Raw genomic sequence first — 8,708 nt, 5'->3', positions numbered from 1 at the left:
ATTACCTTTTATATCCAGCAGACCTGCAATGGCCAGACATCTCCACTGAGCCAACATCTTTGTTCAGTTTTCTACATTCTAGATATCAGTGACACATGTATTCAGCTGCAGATTACTATCCTCATGTGGATTGTTGCCTGTGATCAGTTTGGTCAGGATGTGGTGCTGATGGGGGACTAGTGTATGCTTTTCTTCAGCACTCCTTTGTTTAGAAGCTATAATACTTCCCATAGACAGGTACTTTGAAATGGTCACTTCACTGGAAGTCCTTTGGTCTCTGTTTAATAACCATGCAAAATAATGCATGAGTAAATATATGATAGTAGTTGGATAATACCTGGAAAATTTATTGTGCATGTTAAACCTGTACAACATGAGGCTTTGGAAGTATGGGTAGGTGGTGAAAATGTTTTCTATAGTGAAACCAGTTCACAGAACCCATCACCTCAGATATTTACCATATTTTGATTTGGCATTAGAATAGTTAAAAACCTCATTTGGTATTATTCTCATACAGTTCAATGTTATTATGATCTTCACGTTATAAGTAGATCTCTAGATTTCCTTATTAACATGTCTAATGTTTTGTAATTCTCTGATACACATATTCTCTCATCTCATCCTTAACCTTAGTGACTAACATTTTGTTGTTCTAAATTCAATATGCAGCTGAATCTGTGTGTTAGTTTTTTTCTGCCTAGCTTGTCTCATAGATCTTATCTTAGATAGCTTGTCTCATCATCCACATTCATTCACTTTATGAAAAATGGTAGGAACCAGTTCTTATAAAAGATGTTATTACATTGTGATATGTAATTTTTATGCCAGTTTCTTTACCTATTTGTCCCTCAGCAGACATTTAAGTTACTTTCCTAACTTGGCAATTTATGAATGATACCACAAGGAATTTGTCTTTATGAAATAATTTTCTTCATTGTATACATATTCCAAAGAAGAATTTATAGATAACTTGGTAGTTTTGTTTTTTCTTTCTTTGTTTTTTTTATTTATTCACTTTACATCTTGATACTAGCCCTTTTCCTCCTTCCCTCCCAGTTCCATCCTTACACTTCCCTCTCCCAATTCTTCCCCTTTTCCTGAGAGAAGAGGGCCCCCGCCCTGGGTGTCAACTACCCTGCCATATCAAGTAACAACAGAACTAAGTATATCCTCTCCCACCGATGACAGACAATGCAGCCTAGCTAGAGGAAAGGGACCCAAAAGCAATAGTGTCAGAGACAACCCCGACTCCAACTGTTAGGGGACCCAAATAAAGACCAAGGTGCTCATCTGCAACAAATATGTAGAGGGTCTAGGCCCAGCCTCTGCACCTTCTATGGTTGGCAGTTCAGTCTCTGAGAGCTGCCCATGGTCCCAGGTTAGTTGACTCTGTAGGTCTTCTTGTGGTGTCCGGTACCTCTTTGGCTCCCTCATTATGCCCCCCAACTCTTCCACAGGATTATCTAAGTTCTCCATTATGTTTGGTGGTGGGTTTCTGCCTGTTTCCATCCACTTTTGAATGAATCACATCAGGAGAGAGTTATGCTAGGCTCCTGTCTGCAAGCGTATCATTAATAGTGTTAAGGTTGGCTTTCTCCTATGCAATGGGTCTCAAGTCAAGCCCGCCATTGATTGCCTATTCCCTTAAACTCTGCTTCATCCTTATCCCTGTACATTTTGTAGCCAGGGTGACTTCTGGGTCAAAGGTTTTGTGGGTGGGTTGATGTCTTACTCCTTCCACTGGAAGTCTCACCTGGCTGTAGGAGATGGATATTTCAGTCTCCATATTACCTACTGCTAGGAGTCTCAGCTAGGGACACCCCATAGACTCCTGGGAGCCTGCTAATCCCAGAGATGCTCCCCACCAATTTCCTCTATCCAAGCCCCTCCTGCCCCTGTTCCCCATACATGATCCCCCCAGTTCTCCTCCCCAACCCCTTCTTCCAGTCCCAATTCCCTCTTTTCATATACTTCTGTTATCTATTTTTTCCCCTTCTGAGTGAGAATCAAGCATCCTCCCTTAGGCCCTCCTTGTTACTTAGCTTCTTTAGGTTTTCCTTAGGTTCCTTAGCTTCTGTGAACTGTAACATAGTTATGCTGTACTTTATGGCTAATGCCCACTTATAAGTGAGTAGATACCATGTCTGTCTTTCTGGTTCTGGGTTACCTTACTCAGGATAATATTTTCTAGTTCCATCCATTTGCCTGCAGATTTCATGATGTCCTTGTTTTTAATAGCTGAGTATTCCATTGTGTAGATGTACCATATTTTCTTTTATATTGGATAATTTCTTTATTTCTCATGTTATCTCCTCTCCCATACCCCATCCCTCCCTCTGCTTCTATGAGGGTACTCTCCACCCACCCACCTACCCACTCCTTCCTCCTTGCCCTGGCATTCCCTTAAACTGGGGAATCAAGCTTTCACAGGACCAAGGACCTGTCCTCCCATTAATGCCTGACAAGGCCATCCTCTGCTACATATGCTACATATGTGGTCACTCCATGTGTACTCTTTGGTTGGATACCATATTTTCTTTATCCTTGTTTGTTTTTTGGTTGAGGAACCTCTGGATTGTTTCCAGTTTCTGGCTATTTCAAATAAAGCTGCTATTAACATAGTGAAGCAACTGCCCCTGGGCTATGGTGGAGCATCTTTTGTGTAAATGACCAAGATTGGTTGGATTTTGAGGTAGTACTATGCCAAAATTTCTGAGAAACTTCCTAATTGATTTCTAAAGTGGTTGCACAAGTTTTCACTACCATGACATGAACAATGGACAAGTGTTCCCCTTGCTCCACATCCTTGCCAGCGTGTGATGTCACTTGTGTTTTTTATCTTAGCCATTCTGACTGGTGTAAAATGGAATGTCAGAGTCATTTTGATTTGCATTTTCCTGAGGACTAAGGATGTTGAACATTTCTCCAAGTGCTTCTAAGCCATTTGAGATTCCTGTGTTATGCATTCTCTAGCTCTGTACTCCATTTTTAAATTGAGTTATTCGTTTTGTTGATGTTTAATTTCTTGAGTTCTTTATATATTTCGGATATTAGCTGTCTGTAATATGTTAGGGAACATCTTTTCCCAATCTACAACCTGCCGTTTGTCCTATTAATGGTGTCCTTTGCCTTACAGAAGCTTTGCAGTTTCATGAGGTCCCGTTTATCAATTATTGATCTTAGTGCCCCAAACCACTGGTGTTCTGTTCAGGAAATTGCCTCCTGTACCAGTGGTTGAAGGTGATTCCTCACTTTCTCTTCTAATAGCTTTAGTGTATCTGGTTTTATGTTGAGATCCTTAATCCACTTGGACTTGAGTTTTGTGCCTGGTGATATGGATAAATACTGTTTCTCAGTAATATAGCTTGAAATCAGTGATGATTATACCTCCAGAAGTTATTTTATTATACAGGAATGTTTACACTAAAGGAGATCAAAAGGAAAGAAATTGGAAAGGAAGAAGTCAAAGTATGGTTATTTACAGTTGATATGATAGTGTAAATAACTGACCCACAAAATTCTACCAGAGAACTTCTACAGCTGAAAAACACCTTCAGCAAAGTGGCTTAATATAAAATCAACTCAAAAAATCAGTAGCTCCTCTTTATACAAATGAGAAGTGGGCTGAGTAAGAAATTAGGAAAATTTAGGACAATGAAGAAACACCATTCACTATAGCACAAATGATATAGAATATCTTGGTTTAACTCTAACAAAGCAAGTGTCAGACCTATATAACAAGAACTTCAAGTCTCTGAAGAAAGGAATTGAAGACGATATCAGAAGATGGAAAGATCTCCCTTGCTCATGAATCAGTAGGATTAACACAGTAAAAATGGCCACCTTACCCAAAACAATCTACAATGCAATTCCTATCAAAATTCCAACACAATTCTTTAATATCTTGAAAGGACAATTCTTGACTTCATATGGAATAATAAAAAAACCCTAGTATAGCTAAAACTAATCCTGCAAAATAAAAGAACTTCTGGTTATTCTCTTTTATAAATTATTTTAAAGTACCCATACAATTTCCCATAATGTCTGTGCCAATAGGGAGTCCTACAAACAATGCAGAACTGTTCTCTCTTTTCATACCCAAGCCAACAGGTTTTTTATTTTTTGAAATTTTCACTCAGGTATGCAATGGATATTGATAATATCTGTCCCAACTTCCTCTCTCTAGCTGCCTTTATTCCCCTAACACACCCACCTCCCAAATATCAAAGAGCTTAAGAGACGTGTCCAAAGGAAGAGTAGAGTGGACACATTCCTTGTCCCTTGACTGGCTACATGTTTAAGTAAGTGAACTGAAGAAGACTGAAGAGGAAGGATCTGCTTCTAGAATTGGGATAACCTGGACTCCATTCCTTTGTTGCAGTCAGTCTTTATGATTTATATAATTGATGGGTTTACCCTATTGATGGTAATAAAACAATTCAGTGTAGTTTTGTTATGGAGAAAGTCAAGGCCAATCATAATGGCTTCAAATCATAAGTGAATAGATGATAGGAATGTGTTATATACACTTACAACAGAGCATTATTAGTGATAAAGAAGAATGTAATTACTTTGCTTATAAGAAAATGTACAGAACTGAATGGAAGTCATCTATAAAACTGACAGACCCCTAAAGATAGGTATTTTCTGTCATACCTGGAAGCTATAATGAGAGTAAAATAGAGGTATTGTAAGAGATTTGGAACATGAAAAGGGGTAGGAGATAAGAAAGATTAATAGAGGAGGCTAATATAGAAGATCATTTGCTATTGTGGAAAATCAAAATATATCTTACACATTATGGGATTTTAATAGAGCTCCTTTGTTGAATTTTAAAAAAGAATAAAAGATCTCTAGACTAAATACTTTTCTAAGATCACCACAGTGGTCTTTGTTTTTTGTCTACAGAAGTGAGATTAAGAGCTAGTTCTTTCACCCAGAGAGTAAGGGTGCTTGCTTGTGAGCCTGACATTCTGAGTTGGAGTTCCCAGGACCCAGGAAATCCTGTAGAGAGAGAGAGAACCAATTCCCCCAAACTGTCCTCTGTCCTCCACACAAGCTGTTGTCCCCTGTTGTCCATACTATGTAAAATAAATAGATGTAAATATGCCTTAAAGTTAGTTAAGAAGTCTCTACATCAAGTCATTGGAAGTTTAACAGTATCCTCAAAATGGGCAGAACTGAACTACATTTTGCCCTGAGAAAAGGGATTCTTACAGTGTTAAAACTGCAGGCAAGTCCCTTTGTGGCATACATAAAAAAGAGATATAATATTGAGCTCTAAGAATCAGACTTCCTTCCTTGTTGCTGTAGCAGATATTTGATAGTAAGAATGGGAAGGAAGAGAATACTGCCTACCTAACTGCCCATTTCCACCCTGCTGGCTCATGGTACCTTTAGTTTGCATACTAATGACAAGTGGAGGCAAAGAGCAAGGTGATGTTTAGTAGGGAGAAGTTCAGAGAGCAAATGTCAGCCTCATCTTGCAGAGCCAATTCCTACAGCATGTGACCAGCAAAGGAGGGAAGGGTTAGATTTCTGGAAAGCTGACGTGCAGAAGATGTCATTGTGCTGACAGCAAAGTCCACATTTTCCGCCTCAGTTGAGTTAATTTCTGGAAGAGAGACACCAAAGCTCACTCACTCTTTAGGTTCTCACTGAGCCTGCTGTATCAGACTTTTAACTCCCAGAAGTGCATTTTTACGAAGACTGTTGAGACAGCTTTCCAGGTGAGAATTTGTCTCAGAGTAGCAGAGATCTGTAGGATGAATGAGTCTGGAGGCCAAATTAACACACAAGAACTCTAGATCATAAAATGGTTGTGTGTGATGCATAGACGATGAGTAGATTTTAGCTGTTCTTTAAGACTATCTATCAACTGTCTATCTGCCTATCACCTATCATCCATCGGTCTGTCTGTATTATTTATTTTTTATTGGGGCACATGTGCCTCAGCCCACTTGTGAAGGACCATGGACAGACAACTCTGTAGAGTTGATTCTCTCCTGCCATCTTTTGGTGGTCTTTGGAGATCAAACCCAGATCAGCAATCTTGTGCATGAGCACCTCTGCCTGCTTCCCAGAGCCATCTTCCCAGGCCAGGGTGTCAGCTGTGCTAGCTAAACATATAACAAGATTCTCATTATCTATTGACATAAATGTTAATTGCTTCACTCTGACAGCACACACACACACACACACACACACACACACACACACAAAGAAATGTGTTTTTTTTTTTTTGTCTTTTTTTTTTATTTGATATAATTTATTTACATTTCAAATGATTTCCCCTTTTCTAGCCCCCCCCCCCACTCCACGAAAGTCCCGTAAGCCCCCTTCTCTTCCCCTGTCCTCCCTCCCACCCCTTCCCAGTTCCCCGTTCTGGTTTTGCCAAATACTGTTTCACTGAGTCTTTCCAGAACCAGGGACCACTCCTGCTTTCTTCTTGTATCTCATTTGATGTGTGGATTATGTTTTGGGTATTCCAGTTTTCTAGGTTAATAACCACTTATTAGTGAGTGCATACCATGATTCACCTTTTGAGTCTGGGTTACCTCACTTAGTATGATGTTCTCTAGCTCCATCCATTTGCCTAAGAATTTCATGAATTCATTGTTTCTAATGGCTGAATAGTACTCCATTGTGTAGATATACCACATTTTTTGTATCCACTCTTCTGTTGAGGGATACCTGGGTTCTTTCCAGCATCTGGCAATTATAAATAGGGCTGCTATGAACATAGTAGAGCATGTATCCTTATTACATGGTGGGGAATCCTCTGGGTATATGCCCAGGAGTGGTATAGCAGGATCTTCTGGAAGTGAGGTGCCCAGTTTTCGGAGGAACCGCCAGACTGCTCTCCAGAGTGGTTGTACCAATTTGCAACCCCACCAGCAGTGGAGGAGTGTTCCTCTTTCTCCGCACCCTCTCCAACACCTGCTGTCTCCTGAATTTTTAATCTTAGCCATTCTGACTGGTGTAAGATGAAATCTTAGGGTTGTTTTGATTTGCATAAGAAATGTGTTTTTTAAAAATGATCATACTACATGAATCCCAGAAGATATACCAAAAATGCCTAAGGAAAAAATAGCAATTTCCCCTGAAGAAACACATAAGCATACATGTATTCTATAAAAGGTACTTTATCAAGTGCAAAGAAAAATTTTTAGACGTTCCTTTTGTACAAGTAAGTGTAGAAATATTTGTGTGACTTTTGGAAGTGGGTGGATATGGGACCTACCATATGGAAGTACCACTCCACTGTGCCCATTCCTTCCATTTTCATTACAGGGTAAGCAGGTTTCTCTGCATATGATGGACAAGAGGTTACTAAGCTTAAAATCAGAAAGGAATCAAGAATTCACACCACAATGATTTAATTATTAATCAAATGGCAAGGAAATTTCATGTTCAGGGTTGCATCTGAAGACAGCCTGAATTTGAATTTACCTGTGTTTTCTTTAGAACTCGTGTTTTATGTATTATTCAGAAGCTATTTTATGTCCTGTCCTGCATGTTTTGATTGTACTTTAATACTTTCTCCATGTCTGAATTCACTGTATATCATTCCTGCAGGTGGTGGGGGGGTCAATGCTTTAGAGTTACTGTACTTTGTTAGCTTGCATTATAGATTTGCTTCCCCTATACCTGAAAATTGAAGTTTTACTAAACTGTGTTTTATAACTGTGTTTGTGTAACTTTATAAAATTCTGTTTAGGACTGTTCTGTTCTTTTACATTTCTTTCATCGTATTAATTTCCATTCCTGGTATGGCGGGGTCAGCAACTCCAGAGTTCATTTATAAGTTGCTCAGTGTTACTGGCTACAGTGTGTCAGGCTTCTTGAAAAAAATGTCACTATAGGCAGCTTTGAATTCATCCTGTTTACTGGGCTTCATGCTTGGTACTTCCTCAAACTTGGTTCTAAATCACAGCATTCATGAAACCCAGCTGTTTGAAACATCAAAAATTTAACATAAAGCTGTACTAACTTTATGTACAAGAGTCTCATGTAACTCTTGTTCTAGCCAGTGTTCTGTGGAAGTACATGAAAGAGGCAATGCTGAGATTTGGGAAGTCAAAGTGAATAGCCTGACCTCATTCTTTAGTGGTTAAGTCTGTTGAAAATATCTTGACTTTGTGGAATGTATTTGCAATCTGATGAAATAAGATTTCTGTCCTTGCAAGAGAAATAGTAAGCCAGGTGAAGTATGGTATACTCTCAACAAGTATGTGCATAGGACTTGAAATGAGAGCTTTGGGGAAGTGCTCAAGGGGACAACTGTGCCTCTGGCTTGTGCCCTGCCATAATTAGCATGATTCTGTCTAATACTTTTCTTCATGAAGCACAGGGAGTATAGAAGTAATATCTACCTGTGAACTAGATATGTTGCCTGTGACAGGAGCAGTGGTTACATTTACAGATAATATTTCTTTTGGTCTTTGCTGAAACTTGATTATTAGATGGGATGTTAGGTTCATTGTTCTGTTCTTGGTCTGACTCCATTATAGCCATCTGATGTTATTTTTCTGTTTAAACATTATTTTCTCAGTTTCTGAAATGTGATGTTTGGTGTTGTCAATTTGGCAGAAACTAGAACCATTTGGAAGATAGATGTTGGACTATTCCTGGGGGATTATCTCTATCATGTTAAGTAATTCTGGATGGGACCATTTCCCAGGCAGGGAATCCAGGGCTGTGCATAT

This window comes from Apodemus sylvaticus, chromosome 1 (assembly GCF_947179515.1).
Source record: "Apodemus sylvaticus chromosome 1, mApoSyl1.1, whole genome shotgun sequence".
NCBI classification, from domain to species: Eukaryota; Metazoa; Chordata; class Mammalia; order Rodentia; family Muridae; genus Apodemus; species Apodemus sylvaticus.
The sequence above is the reverse complement of the archived record's forward strand: the minus strand, read 5'-3'. Positions refer to the sequence as shown.